Source organism: Pipistrellus kuhlii, unplaced genomic scaffold (genome assembly GCF_014108245.1).
Source record: "Pipistrellus kuhlii isolate mPipKuh1 unplaced genomic scaffold, mPipKuh1.p scaffold_m20_p_2, whole genome shotgun sequence".
Lineage (NCBI taxonomy): Eukaryota > Metazoa > Chordata > Mammalia > Chiroptera > Vespertilionidae > Pipistrellus > Pipistrellus kuhlii.
The window spans coordinates 115,746,278-115,762,682 of record NW_023425515.1 but is presented as its reverse complement, the minus strand read 5'-3'; the positions used below and the strand labels follow the sequence as shown (position 1 = coordinate 115,762,682).

Genomic DNA, 16,405 nt, shown 5'->3' with positions numbered 1-16,405 from the left:
GTCAACAGTAGTTAATTCAGTCATCATAAGAGGAGAACTTGCCCCTACCCCCGTCCCCCATAAATGAAGTTCTAAGTCACAAAACTTGTTTCAGAGTAAAGACACACCTGAATTTCTTAATTTATATTCTGGTGCTTTCAGCCTTGACGATTAGTGACTTGGTAGTGAAGCATAATCTTTACAGTGGCTAAAGGTACTGGCATTCCCTTTAAGAGATTCCAGGGAATTGGGAAAGTCCATTTTGGTTAAATAAGGTTTTAAATTAATATACAGAGTAGGGCAAAAGTAGGTTTACAGTTTGTATGGAAAAGAATACAATAATCCATAATAATAAAAGTATAATATGCTAATTAGACTGGACATCCTTCTGGATGACCTTCCTGACAAAGCTGGGGCTTCATGGGAAGCCCGGGTCCCAGATGCTGGAGGGAAACTAGTTCCAGCAGCCAGGGGATGGAAGGCCTATTTTTGCATGAATTTTGTGCATCAGGTCTCTAGTTAATAAATAATAATATAAGAATAAATTCTGTTTTGCATACTCATAGATGTAAAGCTACTTCTGCCCCCCATATAATAATGAGTTTATTTTCAATCTTCCTGCTAAGAGCACACAAGCTACCCATATGGGTGTGACATGAATATGTTTTATTCTAAAAGCTAAAATAACCGTCGTCGTCATCGAGTTATGTAGCTTTCTCTGTGAATATGTTTAAGTGACTCTTGGATTAGAGTATTTTTGAGGCTGAAGCAAGCTGGAATGAACAAAAGGTGAAAATCAAACTGATCCTCATTCCAAAGGGAAGAGTTAGGGAAAGTAGTGAATGAAAAAATATATAATTTATCATTGTAAGGTTTTCTCCTCTGATTTTTACCAGCTGCTGCTTAATAAGTCATTTAGTGGACTTAAGTGTTGTATACTAATGAGACAATGGACATAAAGAAACACTAATAAAGAGCTTCCGTTTCCCCACAATTCCTAGTTTGTCTAGTGAAACAAAGGAGGCTGTCTTTTTAAGAATCAGTTTCTTGGTGGTTGTCCCAGAGATCTGTAATATAACACTTCTTTCCCAAGTTCAAGATTAATGTATGAGTTGCCTTGTCCCTCCTGTTACAGCCAAGAAGGATCACAAAGGATTTCCTGCCACATGCTGCCCAGTTGGATCTTAGGAGCCCTGCTCAGCATTATCTGACCTTTTTGCCCAGCTTGCTACCAGCCTCAGGAGTCATTTTCTTTTTTTTTCTTTTCTTTTCTTTTCTTTTTTTTTTTTTTTTTTTTTTTTTTTTTTAACCAAATGCATTATTTTATTCCAGGTCTTTTCTAAATTATACAATTCTATTTTTGATACTTAATTTCTTTTTTTGTGTGTGTGATTATAAACAATCTCATTTTATTTTTTTAATTAAATTATTATCTGTGTATATATTTTAACATTGCCCCCCCTCCCATACATACCCTCCCTCCACAGAGTTTTGTGTCCATTGGTTGTACTTATATGCATGTATTATTATATAAGTCCTTCAGTTGATCTCTTATCTCCCCCAGATCTCCCTACTCTCCCCACTGCTGCTCATTTACATTTTCATCCCTAGAGCTATTTTGAAGTTACACAAATGAGACTTTCTCCTTTGAAAAACAAACAAAAAACTCATAGTCTAACATCTTCTTTAACTTTTGTAATATATTTTAAGTTCAACACACATGTATTTTCACATAATCAGACCCATAAAGTTTAAGTCTTTATTTCTCTGAGACTAATTTCGCCATTATTTGAGAAACAGTAAAGTCCACTAATCAAGTGAGATCACTAACAAAGTGGAAGCCATGCTCTCATAACTATTGCGATTTCTCTTTCCACTGTATCTTCCTGAGAACATCTGTATTTTAAAGAAAGCTCAGTAGCATTTCTCACCCACTACCTCTCCTGCCCAGAGTCACTGCCCATTAGTGTTACTGAATTTATCCTTTCTCTTTTAGAGGTTAGGAGAGAAAACACTATAAATGGTTTATAGATGCATTAGTTGTAGTGGTTAACATTCTCTATAATGATACAATTCTAAAATCTACATTTAAAAGAAAAAAATAATCTTTGAGTGCTGAAAGGCTAAAACTAGGTGAAGACTTCCACCAAGAAAATATTTTACTATTATGAGATCATGAAAAGAAAAATTAGTACACTTTTTGTATGGTTCTTTATTTTCCAGAAGTCAAGTTCCTAACAGAAGGATAGATTGATAATCCTCACCCAAGGATATTTTTTTCCATTGACTTTTTTAGAAAGAGAGGAGGTGGAGTGGAGAGAGAAACATCAATGTGAGCGACATTGGTTGGCTGCCTCCTGTACTTGCTTTTAAAAGAAAATTTGCTAATATTCTCTTAAATTATTTATATGATAAAATGGTTGTGCTCTAAGTCCATTTTAATTTTCATTTATATTGTTTTAAATAGACATTTATTTACTTTAAAATGTTTCTTATACTCTGTTAAGAATTAGACTGAAGATAAGCATTCAAAATAATAACTTGCTTGCATGCAGTTGAACTAAAAATTTATTAAACAAATGAAATCACTGAAGTAACCTTACTTACTAAACAGAAATTACTGTATTAATGTAAAAGGCTGCAGATTTCAGTTTCACTGATTTCAGTTCTATCTGCCCAGTTCATTTCCAAATTTTGCATCAGTTCTATGTACTTCAGATATTGTCACCATGTATTAAGCTAAAAATATGTTAATTTAGTTATCACTTACTTTATTATTGTTTTATATTTATTTCCAGTAGTAGCTTCAAAAGTTTTATATAGGCAAAGAATGAAACAGCTGTCTAGTTGGAAGGGAAGAAGGGTGAAGGGCTTGAAACCTCTCATTTAGCATTTGAAAGAAAATTGAGAAAATACAACAAAATGCTTTCTATTCTCCATTGAGTATAAATGATTTATCAATAAGAAAAAAGGATAGTAATACTTCAAAAAGTGCTCATTTAGCAGAATTCAAAACAGTAGCTCAAGATGAACTCAGAGCAGATTGTGGCATGCAATGATAATTTTTTTTAAATGAGGGTCAGAGACTTACATTTACATAATTGTCTTTGGATGCAATATTGGGTCTAGTAATAATTAATGTCGTTTTTAAACATTCGTTTAAAATCTTGCTTGGCGTTGATTTGTATTGACATAACCTTCAAACACGTGGTATCTACAGAACATGTGAAGTGCAATTATCAAGTTTTGCTTGAAAAAGTTTGTGTTTGGTTTGGTTTTTGTTGCAAAACTAGGGCTAAGAAGATGGCGGATGAAGAGCATATTCGGCACTGCATGCTTTACGAGTTCCAATTAGGAAGAAAAGCAAGTGAGGCTGCAAAAAACATCTGTAGTGCTCTTGGTCAAGATGCAGTTAGCGCCAGAAAATGCCAGCGTTGGTCTGAGAAATTTCGCGAGGGAAATTTTTTGTTAAATGACAAGAGTGGTCGAGGCCGTGTGTCCAATTTTGATCAAGAAGCTCTTCAAGCTCTTTTGGTGCAAAATCCTCAAATTACCCAACAAGAGCTTGCGACAACTTTAAATTGTTCACAAAAAACAATTTCCAGTCAATTGCGTGCACTTGGCAAAGTCCAAAAGTTTGGAAAATGGGTTCCTCATGAGTTGACCGACAACAACCGTAATCAAAGAGTCACAATTTGCAGTTCGCTCCTCTCTCATCAAAACAGTTTGCCGTTTTTAGAGCAGATTGTTATCGGAGATGAAGAATGGGTGCTGTATGTTAATTTGAAAAGGCGGCCTCAATGGTTGGACAAAAATGAGGCTCTGCAGCCCACGCCAAAACCTGACTTGCATGCGAAAAAAGTGATGTTGTGTGTTTGATGGAATTTTAAAGGAATTCTTCATTATGAACTTTTACCATCTAACCAAACCATTACAAGTACAGTGTATAGTGCCCAATTGGAAAGGTTAGCCCAAGCTTTAAGAGAAAAAGAACCCGCGCTGATTAATCGGAAGGGCGTAATTCTTCACCACGATAACGCACGACCGCATACTGCAAGAATCACTGCTGAAAAACTGCGCCAGTTGGAATGGGAAGTTCTCCTTCAACCTGCATATTCTCCTGATATTGCCCCTTCCGATTACCATTTGTTTCATTCTTTGCAAAACTTTCTTCTTGGAAAAAAATTTAATAATGAAGAATGCCTCAAAAATGCATTGACCGAATTTTTTGCATCAAAATCACAAGAATTTTACAACAGAGGGATTAAAATGCTTCCTGAGCGTTGGGCACAAGTAGTAGAAAACAACGGCAACTATATTGTTGATTAAATTTTGTTGTATTGTTTAAATAAATTCGATTTAAAAATGTATTAGAAAACGACATTAATTATTACTAGACCTAATATTTTTGGCAAAGGCAATGGGCTTAGTCACAAGTGGTATATAATGGTAATAAAATCGTTTTTATCTTCTTCCTCTTACTATCTGTAAAATAGATAATACTTGTCAGCTCTTCTTTTCTCTCCTCCTCTCCCATAAATTTATCTTTTTTTATCAGTCCAATCTTGGGAGACCACTTGGGCTGATGATTGAGTGTTGATGAGTTAATTAACATGAGTTAAGATGATATCCCAGAATATATTTAAAATAACATGATATTCAAATATCAAAACTCTAACCATCATAAAATTCAAGTGACCATCAAAAAAGGCTACTTTATCCACAGCTCAGGCTGCATTTTGCCATTTGATGATTTCCTCATAGAGCCTGCTTAAGGATGTTCAATATGATTTGACCTTATCTGGATTAAAATGCTAAGGGAAAGGTATGATTTTCTTTTACCTCTTAAAAAAAGACTTAAAGCAGTGAAGTATAGATCAACTCTCACTTTATTATAATGCACTGTCAAACAAAAAAGTATGTTATAATTTCATTCACCAGGGAAATAATCTGGACTGCTCAGTAAATCCCTATGTTGGTTTCCAACTTGAAAGAAGGAAAATGTAAAATAGCCTATCCATATGACTCACAGATTGTCTCTTGCTTTGTATTAGCAGTAAAATAATATTTTTTACTTTACTATGAATATACTAAAATACTATAGATATTTTAGAATAGATAAACTAGAATATATAGGAATAGACTAGATAGGTATGATTATTACTTAAAAGGTTAGAAATAAAGCCTGGCACACGTTTTTTCCAAGAAATCATTAAAAGCTTTCCTTTGTTTTTCCATTGAAAAGGATACCACTTGTACATGCAGAATAGCCAACCTGCTTCCCCTCTGGTCAGTACTTGATAACCAAAGCACATACAAACAGAATCTCCTTTCATCGCTGTTGTTAATTGTGAAAGAGCTTTATTCTCCACCATGTCCCCAAATTCAAAAACTGGTGCAGTTCCAGTGTCCTGAATAGAGCTATCTGGCTTTGGATTGAATCTCCAAGGAGCTTTGTATTCACTCCCTACTTCCTGTGGAAGTAGAAGTTGTAATGATCATTACAAATATCTTGAATTGCACCCTTAGCAGCCTTGTTAGCCTTTTTGTTCCTCAAATATTTAGTATTGAGTCACTAAATGACTTTATTTTCTAATTTTGAAATTGACACATTTTGTTTTTCTGTACAGCTGATTTCATTTTTATTCATGTGGAATTAAGGCAAGTTATTTAATATCTCTTAATGAGACCAGAATGTTATAAAAGAAATATATTTGGATTTCATTTCCATACTTTTGGAGAGAAGGCCATAACTTGCAAAATGATTAAAAAGGAACTATCGATAATACTCATTATTAAGAATATGTATTTGTTTAGTTAAATTTCAGTTTCTTTAAACTTAATAAATTTCTGTGTAACCAGTGGAGTAATTTACAAATAATTTAAGCTATGTGAATATATTTTAAAGTGTTTAAAACCTGTTTTTGAGACTTAACAAGTCAGATATACTTGTCTCATATCTTTGTTAACCGGGAACAGATCACTGTACTTTGTGTATGTACGTTTTGTGTTTCACTGGTCTTTCCCTACCTCCTCACTAATTCCCTGCACTATCATCTACCCATAACATATACTCAGAACCAGACAGTCATTTCAGGACTCCTTATGAGTTGTTCATGAATAGCTCTGGTCGGTTATTTCATACATGTGTGCGGGTAGTACCCTTTCGCTGGGTGAGGCTGATGTTGCCATATTCCCCAAACATCCACCACTTCATGTGTGAGTGCTGATAGCCTGCTGAGCACCGCTGCTTGGCAGAGGGTCACAGTTGCTCTTATCAGGTATCCCGCACTGTGCTGGGTACCACCTTTCTCTTTTCTGCTGAGATTACACAAAGCCTGTCTTGCAACCCCGATATCTAGGTCAATTTTAAGTACATCCCATTCTTTTTCATCACTCCCCACAGGTGTCACTAGCCATGAAGAATGCCAAGCAATAAGCTTTTTACCCTCTAAACGTTATTCCTCTTATGTCCAAAGCTTCGTTACTGAGACATCCTTTTCAGTATCTGACAACTCCACCAGTGCATCTCCTTAGGTGGGCTGCCGCCCAAGATGTTGCTTAGGCTCTAGCATGAAGTAGACTACCCCAGCACTGTGCAGAAATTCTGAAGCCATCTCACTCTGTATAGTTATAGCAGGTGACAATGTGTGCACTCCCTCTGGCCTATTAGGAAACTACTTAAAATACATGATTGGGGGGGAAAAAATACATGATTGAAATTAGTAATTTTAAACATTGGTATTTATCTCTTTAAAATCTTTTTTAAAAGGTATTTTAAGAGTTCTACTAGTTGGCCGAAGCCAGTTTGGCTCAGTGGTAGAGCGTCGGTCTGCGGACTGAAAGGTCCCAGGTTCGATTCCGGTCAAGGGTATGTACATTGGTTACGGGCACATCCCCAGTAGGGGGTGTGCAAGAGGCAGCTGGTCAATGTTTCTCTCTCATTGACGTTTCTAGCTCTCTATCCCTCTCTCTTCCTCTCTGTAAAAAATCAATAAAACATATTAAAAAAAAAAAAAAAGAGTTCTACTAGTTGGTTTCTGCTGAGTCATTGCTCTACAATTTTGCAATGACTGCTGTCTCAACATCCCTCTGCTTTAAAGTACAGTTATACTTTAACAAAGCTCTTTCAGTATCTCTGTCATCTCTTCCTACTCCCCAGTGCTCTTTATTTGCCATGTATATATTCATATATACTTAATCCTGGAAACACTCTAAACCTGTCAAAGATGAGTATTGGTCCAGCCAGCATGGCTCAGTAGTTGAGCGTTAACCTATGAACCAGGAGGTCACCGTTAGATTCCCACAACCCAGGCTTGGTCCCCAGTGTGGGGTGCAGGAGGCAACTGATTAATGATTCTCTCCCATTGATGTTTCTATCTCTCTCTTTCTTTCTGAAATTAATAAAAAGATTGTGTGTGTGTGTGTGTGTGCGTGTGTGTGTATGTGTATGTGTATGTGTATGTGTATGTGTATGTGTATAAAAGGCTAATATGCTAAGTGTCCGACCATCCAGATAATGACATAAAGTAGCAACACCTGGCTTCCTCACCCCAGCAACTGGTCTCCTTTGCAGTTTCTTCAGTCCAGGAACACAACTTGCTTTATAGCCAGGTGGAAACATTTCACACTGTAACCAAATGTCTGCGAAGTGCCTCATCTCATTTGATCCTCTCAGAAATACTAGAGTAGATAGATAGGAGACTCAATGGGATCCTATTTTGACAGGTTTAGAGTGCTTCCAAGATTAAGTATATATGATTTCTTTTCATTAACCGGAAAACAGAGATTTAGAAAGCTTAGAAACTTGACCCAACTGAAAAAAAGTAAGAAATGGTGGACCTTGAAACTGACTTCAGGTTTTCTCACTGTGCAGAATATAGTCAAACACTGCTGCAATTAAATATTTTATCCTTTGTTCTCCCTGCATGATCTACAATAATAATATGCTTCGTGTTGATATTTACTGCTGTGTTGCTGACAATTACCTGAAAGAGAAGTTGGGGTGCTTCACTGTGCTGAAAAAAGTTTAGCTAAATCAGAAAGCAGGTCTAATTAATCAAATTTATTCTAAATCTATAAAAGGCTAAGTTGACTCACACATGCATGATACATATAAAGCTCTCGCTGGCGCCAATCACACTGTCATTGTTTCAATCTGTCATTGTCAATCGTGAATTTGGTTGACACTTCTATTATAGAGAAAGGGCAAATAGCAATATTAAGATATTTCTTCTAGTTAATTTCCTTTTAATGTGCACAAATTCATGCACTGGGCCACTAGTATATATATCTATATAAAGATAAGTATTATCAAAAGAAAAAGAGGTAAAAAAATGGATGCCTAAAGTTTGCTAGCCTCATTCCTGGTATGATTTTGGCAAGTTTATTCAGTACTAAATGCATTTTCCAAATGCTTTATTGAGTTACAGTCTAGTGTGTGCCAAGTACAGAGGATCTTGACAAGTTTGGGAAAAGGAGAGTGGTCAGTGAAAACCAGAAGACGATTAGGAGCCATCTAGGGAAAAGGAAGAACATCTGCAGGGCACTTAGAGAGAATAATACATGGGGAGCCTCAGGTACCTCAATATTCCTGGAGCCCAGAGGGCACATAAGGCATCTTGGAGAGGAGATTTAGAAAAGTGCGTAGGGGTCATTGAATTTTGACACAATCAGCCAAATAAGTTAATAATTATTTGATTTTTTTAAAAATACTTCAGATTTTATGCCAAACAGAATGCAAATTCTTCTGCAATACCTAGTTGGATGCCAATGAATTGAGGTTAAATGCATAGTATATGTCTGGACTATCTTAGTGTAGTCCACTGACAAGGTAGACTTTCCTTCCTATGAGCTCTGCACTGTATTATTTGTATTATATTAAATTAACAATAACTAACAGCACTTGTAATGATAAAAATAATGAAGTTATCACTGAACTAGGCTTGCTTACGGGCTTTGATTTTTCTGTAATTTTAACCTATAAAGGGAAATATACCATTTTTACTTTTAACAAAACAGTAATTTGACCAATAATTTGAGGAGAGTGCCGCAAACCCAGTGAGGGAAGTTCTGCATGGGTTTATTTGTTTTGATTGAAGAAAAATTCTCCATGTGGGGATGGGTCATTCTTTACCCAGATACCTTATTCCCATGGGTATTTTAGTAGGTAAAGCAGAGTGGATTAACCCTTCTTATACCCTCTGATCATGTATAGAGAAATATTAGAGTAGACAGTTATTGGTGTTCCTTATCTTTTAAAGATGGTTGGATTTTGGTCACTTAGATTATATAATATGAAGCCCTGACCGGTTTGGCTCAGTGGATAGAGCACCTGTCTGCAGACTAAAAGATTATATAATATGAAATTCAAGACTTAACCACTTTCTGGTAATTGCTGTTGAAAGCTGGGGTGATGACTAATTTTTTTCCAGCTTTATTGAGATATAATTGACATATGATATTGTGTAAGTTTAAGGTGTACAATGTAATGATTTTATATGCTCATATGGGTGTTCCAAAATATGTATACACACTTTCAGGGTTGATAGCTCAATTTTGAAAATAAAATGTATTTTTAATAAACACTGACTTTTTAATTATTCAAAGTATATATTGTATATGCATTTTTGGGATACCCTATATATTACAAAATGATTACAACCATCCATCCCCACACATAATTACCTTTATTTTGTGGTAAGAAAATTTAAAACCTACTCTCTTAACAACTTTTAAGTATATAATTCAGTATTATTAATTATATTCACAATACTGTGTATTACAACCCTAGAACTTGTTAATCTTATAACTGGAACTTTGTACCTTTGACCAATATCTCCCCATTTCCTCATTCCTCAGCCCATCACCACTTTACTCTTTCTCTGACTTCCACTTTTTCCCAGCCCACATATTTGTCTCTTTGTCTGACTTATTTCACTTAGCATAATTTCCTCAAGGTTCATCTGATTTGTTGGAATTGAAGGATTTCCTTCTTTTGATTACCGAATAATCTTCCATTGTATAGACATACTACAGTTTCTTCACTCATTCAAGTGTCAGTGGGCACTTAGGTCCTAGTCATGTCTTGGCTGTTGTAGACAATGCTGCAGGGAACATGGGGTGCAGATATCTCTTCAGATTTTATTTTCTTTGAACGTATACCCAGAAGTGGAATTGCTGGGTCATTTAAAAAAATTTTAGAGTGCTGGGGGACGGGAGTGGCCAAAGAGAGGTCAGTGGGGGGAAAGGAGACATATGTAATACTTTCAACAATAAAGAATTTAAATTAAAAAAGGTTTTTAGAAGAATAGAGAGAATCCAAGATGGCTGCTCGGCTAGGCAACTAGCCGCAGCCGCACACAACAATTTCAACAAAATACAACTAAAATATAAAATGGACATTACCCAGAACTACAGGAAAGTCGACTGACTGGAAATTCTACAACAAGAAGCAAGGAGAAAACCAGAAGGAAGCGCGGAGGAGCTGTAAAAGCCCAAGGTACGGAGACACGCGGCGCGCACAGAGAGGACAGAGCCGGAGAGGAGGGAGGCCGAGTGCCTGGCTGGCGGTCCCAAGCGGGAAGGAGAGAAAAGCTCCGACTGTGCTGGGCCCAGCTCCAACTGCTCTGAACCCCAATTCTAGGCCAGACCCCGGGGACCCAGGCTCATCCATAGGGAGCTGGGCTGTAAGGCGGGACTCCGGGAAGCGGCGAAAGGAGGTCCCAGAGGCACGCACAGTGCGCGCAGAGAAGGGCCGGCCGGCTGTGCCGCGGGATTGCCCTGACAGGAAGGAGACTGGGGCTCCAGACTGCTGTGAACGCCACCTCCAATCCCACTACCAACTGAACTGAACCCCAATACCGGACTCATTGGGGGAGAGCATAGACAGTTTGGCAGCAGGCGAAAATCGAGGGCACCTTTCTCTCAGAGGCGCTCGCAACAAGTACTGAAGGACCCTGAGTCTCAGGAGTCGCATAGGGCGGGGCTGACGGAAGCCAAGGCTGTAGGCTCCACCCTGAAACCCCGCTCCATCAGGAAAGCTGCCTGCGAAAATGCCTAAACCAAATAGATCACAAACGAAGGAAATGGAGGACAAAAAACGACTGGATATAGAGTTCAAAACCACACTTATAAGGTTGTTCAAGAATCTCCTAGAAAAGGCCGATAAAATAAACAAGACCTATGAGGATATGAAAAGGGATCAACTAGAAATAATAAGGGATCAACAAGAAATAAAGAATACATTGTCTGAAATAAAAAATATTTTATGGAGTCCTAAAAACAGAATGGAAGATCGCAAGAATCAAGTCAAAGATTTGGAACATAAAGAGCCAGAAGACACTCCTCCGCAGACGCAAGAAGGCCAGAGAATCCAGAAAGTTGAAGATAATGTAAGAAACCTCTGGGACAACTTCAAGCGAACCAACATCAGAATTATGGGGGTCCCAGAAGATGAGAGAGAGCAAGATATCGAAAACATACTGAAAGAAATAGTGACAGAAAACTTTCCCCACCTGGTGAAAGAATTAGACTTACAAGTCCAGGAAGCGCACAGAACTCCAAACAAAAGGAATCCAAAGAGGACCACACCAAGACAAATCATAATTAAGATTCCAAGAGCAAAAGACAGAGAGAATATTAAAAGAAGCAAGAGCAAAGAAGGTAGTTAGTTACCTATAAAGGAGCACCTATACGATTGTCAGCTGATTTCTCAACAGAAACCATGCAGGCCAGACGGGAATGGCAAGAAATATTCAAGGTGATGAATAGCAAAAACCTACAGCCAAAGATAATCTATCCAGCAAAGCTATCACTCAGATTCGAAGGTCAGATAAAGAGCTTCACTAATAAAAAAAAAGCTAAAGGAGTTCATCACCACCAAACCAGAATTATATGAATTGCTGAAGGGGGTTCTTTCAGAAGAGAAAGTAAATAAAGATAAAAATTATGAACAACAAATACGTAACTATCAACAAGTGAATCTAAAAACCAAGGAAACTAAAAAAAAAAAAAATCTGAGGAACAATATTAACTGTTGAATATAATAGAATCAGAGGTATGGAAGGGGAGTGAACTGTTTATTCTTGGGGAAAAGGGGAGAGGGGGATGTGGGAAGAGACTGAACATAAACTGTGCACCTATGGATGAGGACAATGGGGGGTGTGGAAAGGGCAGAGGGTGGGGTGAGAAGGGGGGGAAAGGAACATTTGTAATAATATGAGCAATAAAAATTTATTTAAAAAAAATAAATAAAAAATAAAAAAGGTTTTTAGAGTAGATAAAGTTATTTAAGAGGTTCACTGAAATTTTTATAGTGCAGAGCTCAGAGGAAGGAAAGTCTACCTTGTCAGTGGACTGCACTAAGATAGTCTAGACATATACACTATATATTTATTAAGTATTAAGTATAAATTGTATTAAGTATATAGATTAACTTGAAGAGAATTGACATCTTGTTTTTTTTAGAGTATTTTTTAAAATATATTTTATTGATTTTTTACAGAGAGGAAGGGAGAGAGATAGAGAGCTAGAAATGTTGATGAGAGAGAAACATCGACCAGCTGCCTCTTGCACACCCCCTACTAGGGATGTGCCCACAACCAATGTACATACATGCCCTTGACCGGAATCGAACCTGGGACCTTTCAGTCCGCAGACCGACGCTCTACCACTGAGCCAAACCGGTTTTGGCCAGAATTGACATCTTTAAAATATTCAGAAAAAAATACAAAATGTCTTTGCATTTATTTATATCATTGTCTATGTTCTTTATAGAGTTTTAAAGTTTTCTCTATGAAGAATTTATGTGTAATTGGTTAACTTTTAGATTTTTTACAGTTTTGTTACTATTAGTTTTTAATTGGTTATTGCTAAAATAGAAAGATGATAATGAGTTTTTTAGTCCTGTGTCTAGTAATCTTGCTGAATTCTTATTAGGTCTGACAGTTTATTTGTTGATTCTCTTGGTTGTTTTAAGTTGATGATTCTATTGTTAGCAAAAAGAAATCTATTATCTCTCCCCTTCCAATACCTGTATCTTTTTGTTTTTCATTTTTCATAGTATTGGCCAATATCTTCAGTACCAGGGTACACATTAGACATAGCAGTTAAAGTCTACTTCCTTGCCTTATTTTTAGTTTAGTTTAGTTTTTGTTTTGTTTTTTAAGAGAAAGCAGCTGAAGTTTTTGACATTAAATAAAATGTTTGCTGTTGCCCTAACTGGTTTAGCTCAGTGGATAGTGTCGGCCTGTGGACTGAAAGGTCCCAGGTTTGATTCCAGTCAAGGGCATGTACCTTGGTTGTGGGCACATCCCCAGTAGGGGGTGTGCAGGAGGCAGCTGATCGGTGTTTCTCTCTCATCGATGTTTCTGACTCTCTATCCTTCTCCCTTCCTCTCTGTAAAAAGTCAATTAAAAAATGTTTGCTGTTAATTTTTGGTATCTTTATCAAGTTAAAGACATGTCCTTCTATTCAGAATTTGCTCTGAGGTGTTTTGTCTTTTTTAAATTGAGATTATAACATTATATTGGTTTCAGATATACACCGTAATGATTCAGTATTTTTATATATTGGGGAACAATAACACCAGTAAGTCTAGTTAACTAACTATGTGTGGTTATAGATGTTTTCTTATTATGAGAACTTTAAAAATTTTAGCAACTTTCAAATATACAATATAATATTAATTATAATCACTATGCTGTCCTGCAGTGTCAACAGTACCCAGATTGCAAATACAAGCAGCCCCATTTTCTTCATCAGCTGAGGGTTCTGAGATGGACTACAGCACAAGAAATATAAACATGAGCCCTTTCTCTGCTGTTCAGCCTTGAAATCTTTTAATATATAGGCATAAAAACACTAATTAATTGTTAGTGCACTTTATTTTAGTTCACATTTCACACAGCAGTGTCACTGGAGCTTGCAGTCTCAATTTTCACATCTCTAAACTGGGAACAATACCCAACTTGCAAAACTATTGTAAAAGTCATAGCAAATATATACCAAATGCCTGGCACATATTACTTAGATAAACAGGAGCTATATTACCCACCATTGAGGTTAGTTCATTTTGTAGGGCAGAAAACTTTTCCTTTTTTCCTTGTAGGTTCTTTAACTGTCCTAATAATTAAGTTGACATAACAGAGATGAATGGGAAGAAAAAAAATTATTTTTGTATGGGAGCGCCATAAAAATTATGAGACTCAAAAAAGTGTCCAAAGCAGGCAATTTTTATACTTTTTAGACCAGGAAACAATAAATTTGTGAAGAATTGACAAGACAGCGTTTGGGCTTGTGGTAGTAAATTAGTAAAGAAGTAACAAGGTTTGTTTATACTGCCTTCTTGCCCTGAATTCCCATAAAGATGCCAGCTACCCTTCTAGTACAGACGAGATTTGTTTCCTGCCTTCAGGGGAGAAGGAGGTTCCTGCACTAGCTAATTCTTAAGTAACTTTAATTTACAAAGTGGCATTTTGAGGGTAGCATATTGTTCTTCTTTAGTTTATATTTGTCTGAAGATGTGGTAACCAAGTATAAATGTTCCCACAGATTCTGTAATACCTTACTTTTAATCTTACGAAAATTACTCCATAAGATTTAGGGTTTCCATAAATGAGTAATAATTCCCTATTGCCTACCCTCTGTCTCTCTTAGTCTCTTGCTCCCTCTAGAGTACAGTAGTGAGAGGTTGAGATGTTGAGTGGGTAGACCTCACAAAGGCAGTTTAGGGGTATCTGTTAAATATGAGTGAATACATTGTGTAAAGTCAGCTGCAAGAAAGCAAAGAATTTTTTGTGTCCATATTTAGTCATTCTGTAAACCTTCTAGTTGCACTCACAATTGTGAACACATTTCAAATTCATGAGAAACTGGCTGCGAACAGTCTCTCAGGAGTCTACCAAAGAGCTTTCAACAGTGGACATCCATCCTGAGCCCTGGGAATAGCATGGAGACTCACTGTGGGATGGCATTCCAGTCTGGGTCCCTTGCCCCAAGGAGAGATTCCATGTTCTTGTCCCAGTCTTGACCCTGAAGTTCCTGGGAGACTGTGTCTGGTGAGTCTGAAATATGATATATTCCAGAGCTGGTCAGATCCTATTTCCTGACTTGCTGTCATTGAGCACTTGAGATTTCATTTTCTCTGAAATATATTTCTAAAAAAGAATGTTAAGGATTTTGATACTCATTTCTTCCAAACTTAATTTAGTTTTGCCATCTTAATTGCTTTTGCTCATTTTAAAAAGCAGTGAAAAAGGGAGTTGGTGGTGGGAAATAACTATTCTGATTGAAAAATATTTTTAAATGGTCTATAAAACTACGTCAACAAAATAGGACAAGATATCCAGTCACTGGATTTTTAAATACCCATAGTAGATAAATGCTAAAAACCACAAAGTACTTAAAACATAAATAAAAGAAGGAATGCCAAGAAAGAGGAGTGAGTGAAGGCGAGAGGAAAGGGAGGAAGGGAAGTGAAAAGAGGAAGGGAAAAGTGGAATGAAGGAAGAAAGGGGAGGAAAGAAAGGAGTACAAGAAGGTAAGAAAGGGAAGAAAACTGAATCTGGAGTCCTGTCATTTAAACTTCAGAGAAAGCATGGTGGGATTTATTCAATCCCAGTGCTAAGGATTCTGATTGCAAGACTGCCTTTGCTAAAGAAAATCTTGGGTTATTAAGATATTCAGGATGAGACCATCGACACAGTGATTACAGTGTTTGTATCTTCAAGAACATACCAGGAAATGGCCTCCCATTAGGTGCCTCTGCTTTATGTTGCTTTCCATTTAGAGCTGGGCGGAAGACCCAAATAAAACCTTCATGACTGTCCTGTTTCCCAAGTATTCTGTGAGGCAGGAGTACCTGTAGATCCAATCCAGTCTACAGGCAGGAATACTTGTAGATCCAGAGTTGGGAGTTCATGTCACATGGCCAGGCAGAAGAAGGAGCAGGTATAGGACATCGCCCAGATGTTATGAATCACCGCTCCTAAATAAGGATGAGCATGGAGGAAGAGATGATTGCAGTTACACCTGATGTGATAAAGTGGTGGAAGCCAGCTTGCTCTGAATTATGACTCTTCGATTAGATAGGGCCATTTCTGGTGCTCTTGATTCTTTGCTGTGGAATCATTTCCTTTGGGTATGAAGAACATCTGTAGCATACTTTGTGTTGTAGTTCTGCTAGCTTGTGCATATGTGAAAATATCCTTATCTCACTCTCACATTTGAAGGATATCTGTTCCCCTTCCCTGGAGATCCCCAGCCACTATGATTTGCTTTCTGTCACAAAGATAAATTTGTATTTTCTAAAATCTCATGTAAATGGAAACATAATATGTATTCTTTTTTTTTCTGTCTAGCTTCTTTAATGCAGGATCAAATTTTGAGATCTATTCTTGTGCATCAGTAGTTCATTCTTTTCTGT

At 37.0% G+C, this 16,405-nt stretch overlaps 1 protein-coding gene across 2 annotated transcripts in view; it reads left to right on the top strand.

Moving 5' to 3' along the window:
* Window positions 1–16,405, top strand: part of ELOVL2 (ELOVL fatty acid elongase 2) — a 64,672-nt gene that overhangs the window by 22,737 nt on the left and 25,530 nt on the right. Inside the window, exon 1 of one of the 2 annotated variants that reach the window (XM_045584263.1) lies at window positions 4,781–4,804. The exons of the other annotated variant lie outside the window; for it this stretch is intronic. The gene's annotated coding sequence lies outside the window, so the exon portion shown is untranslated. Of the gene's footprint in view, window positions 1–4,780; window positions 4,805–16,405 lie in introns of those variants that run through there. 2 annotated transcript variants of the gene reach the window in all.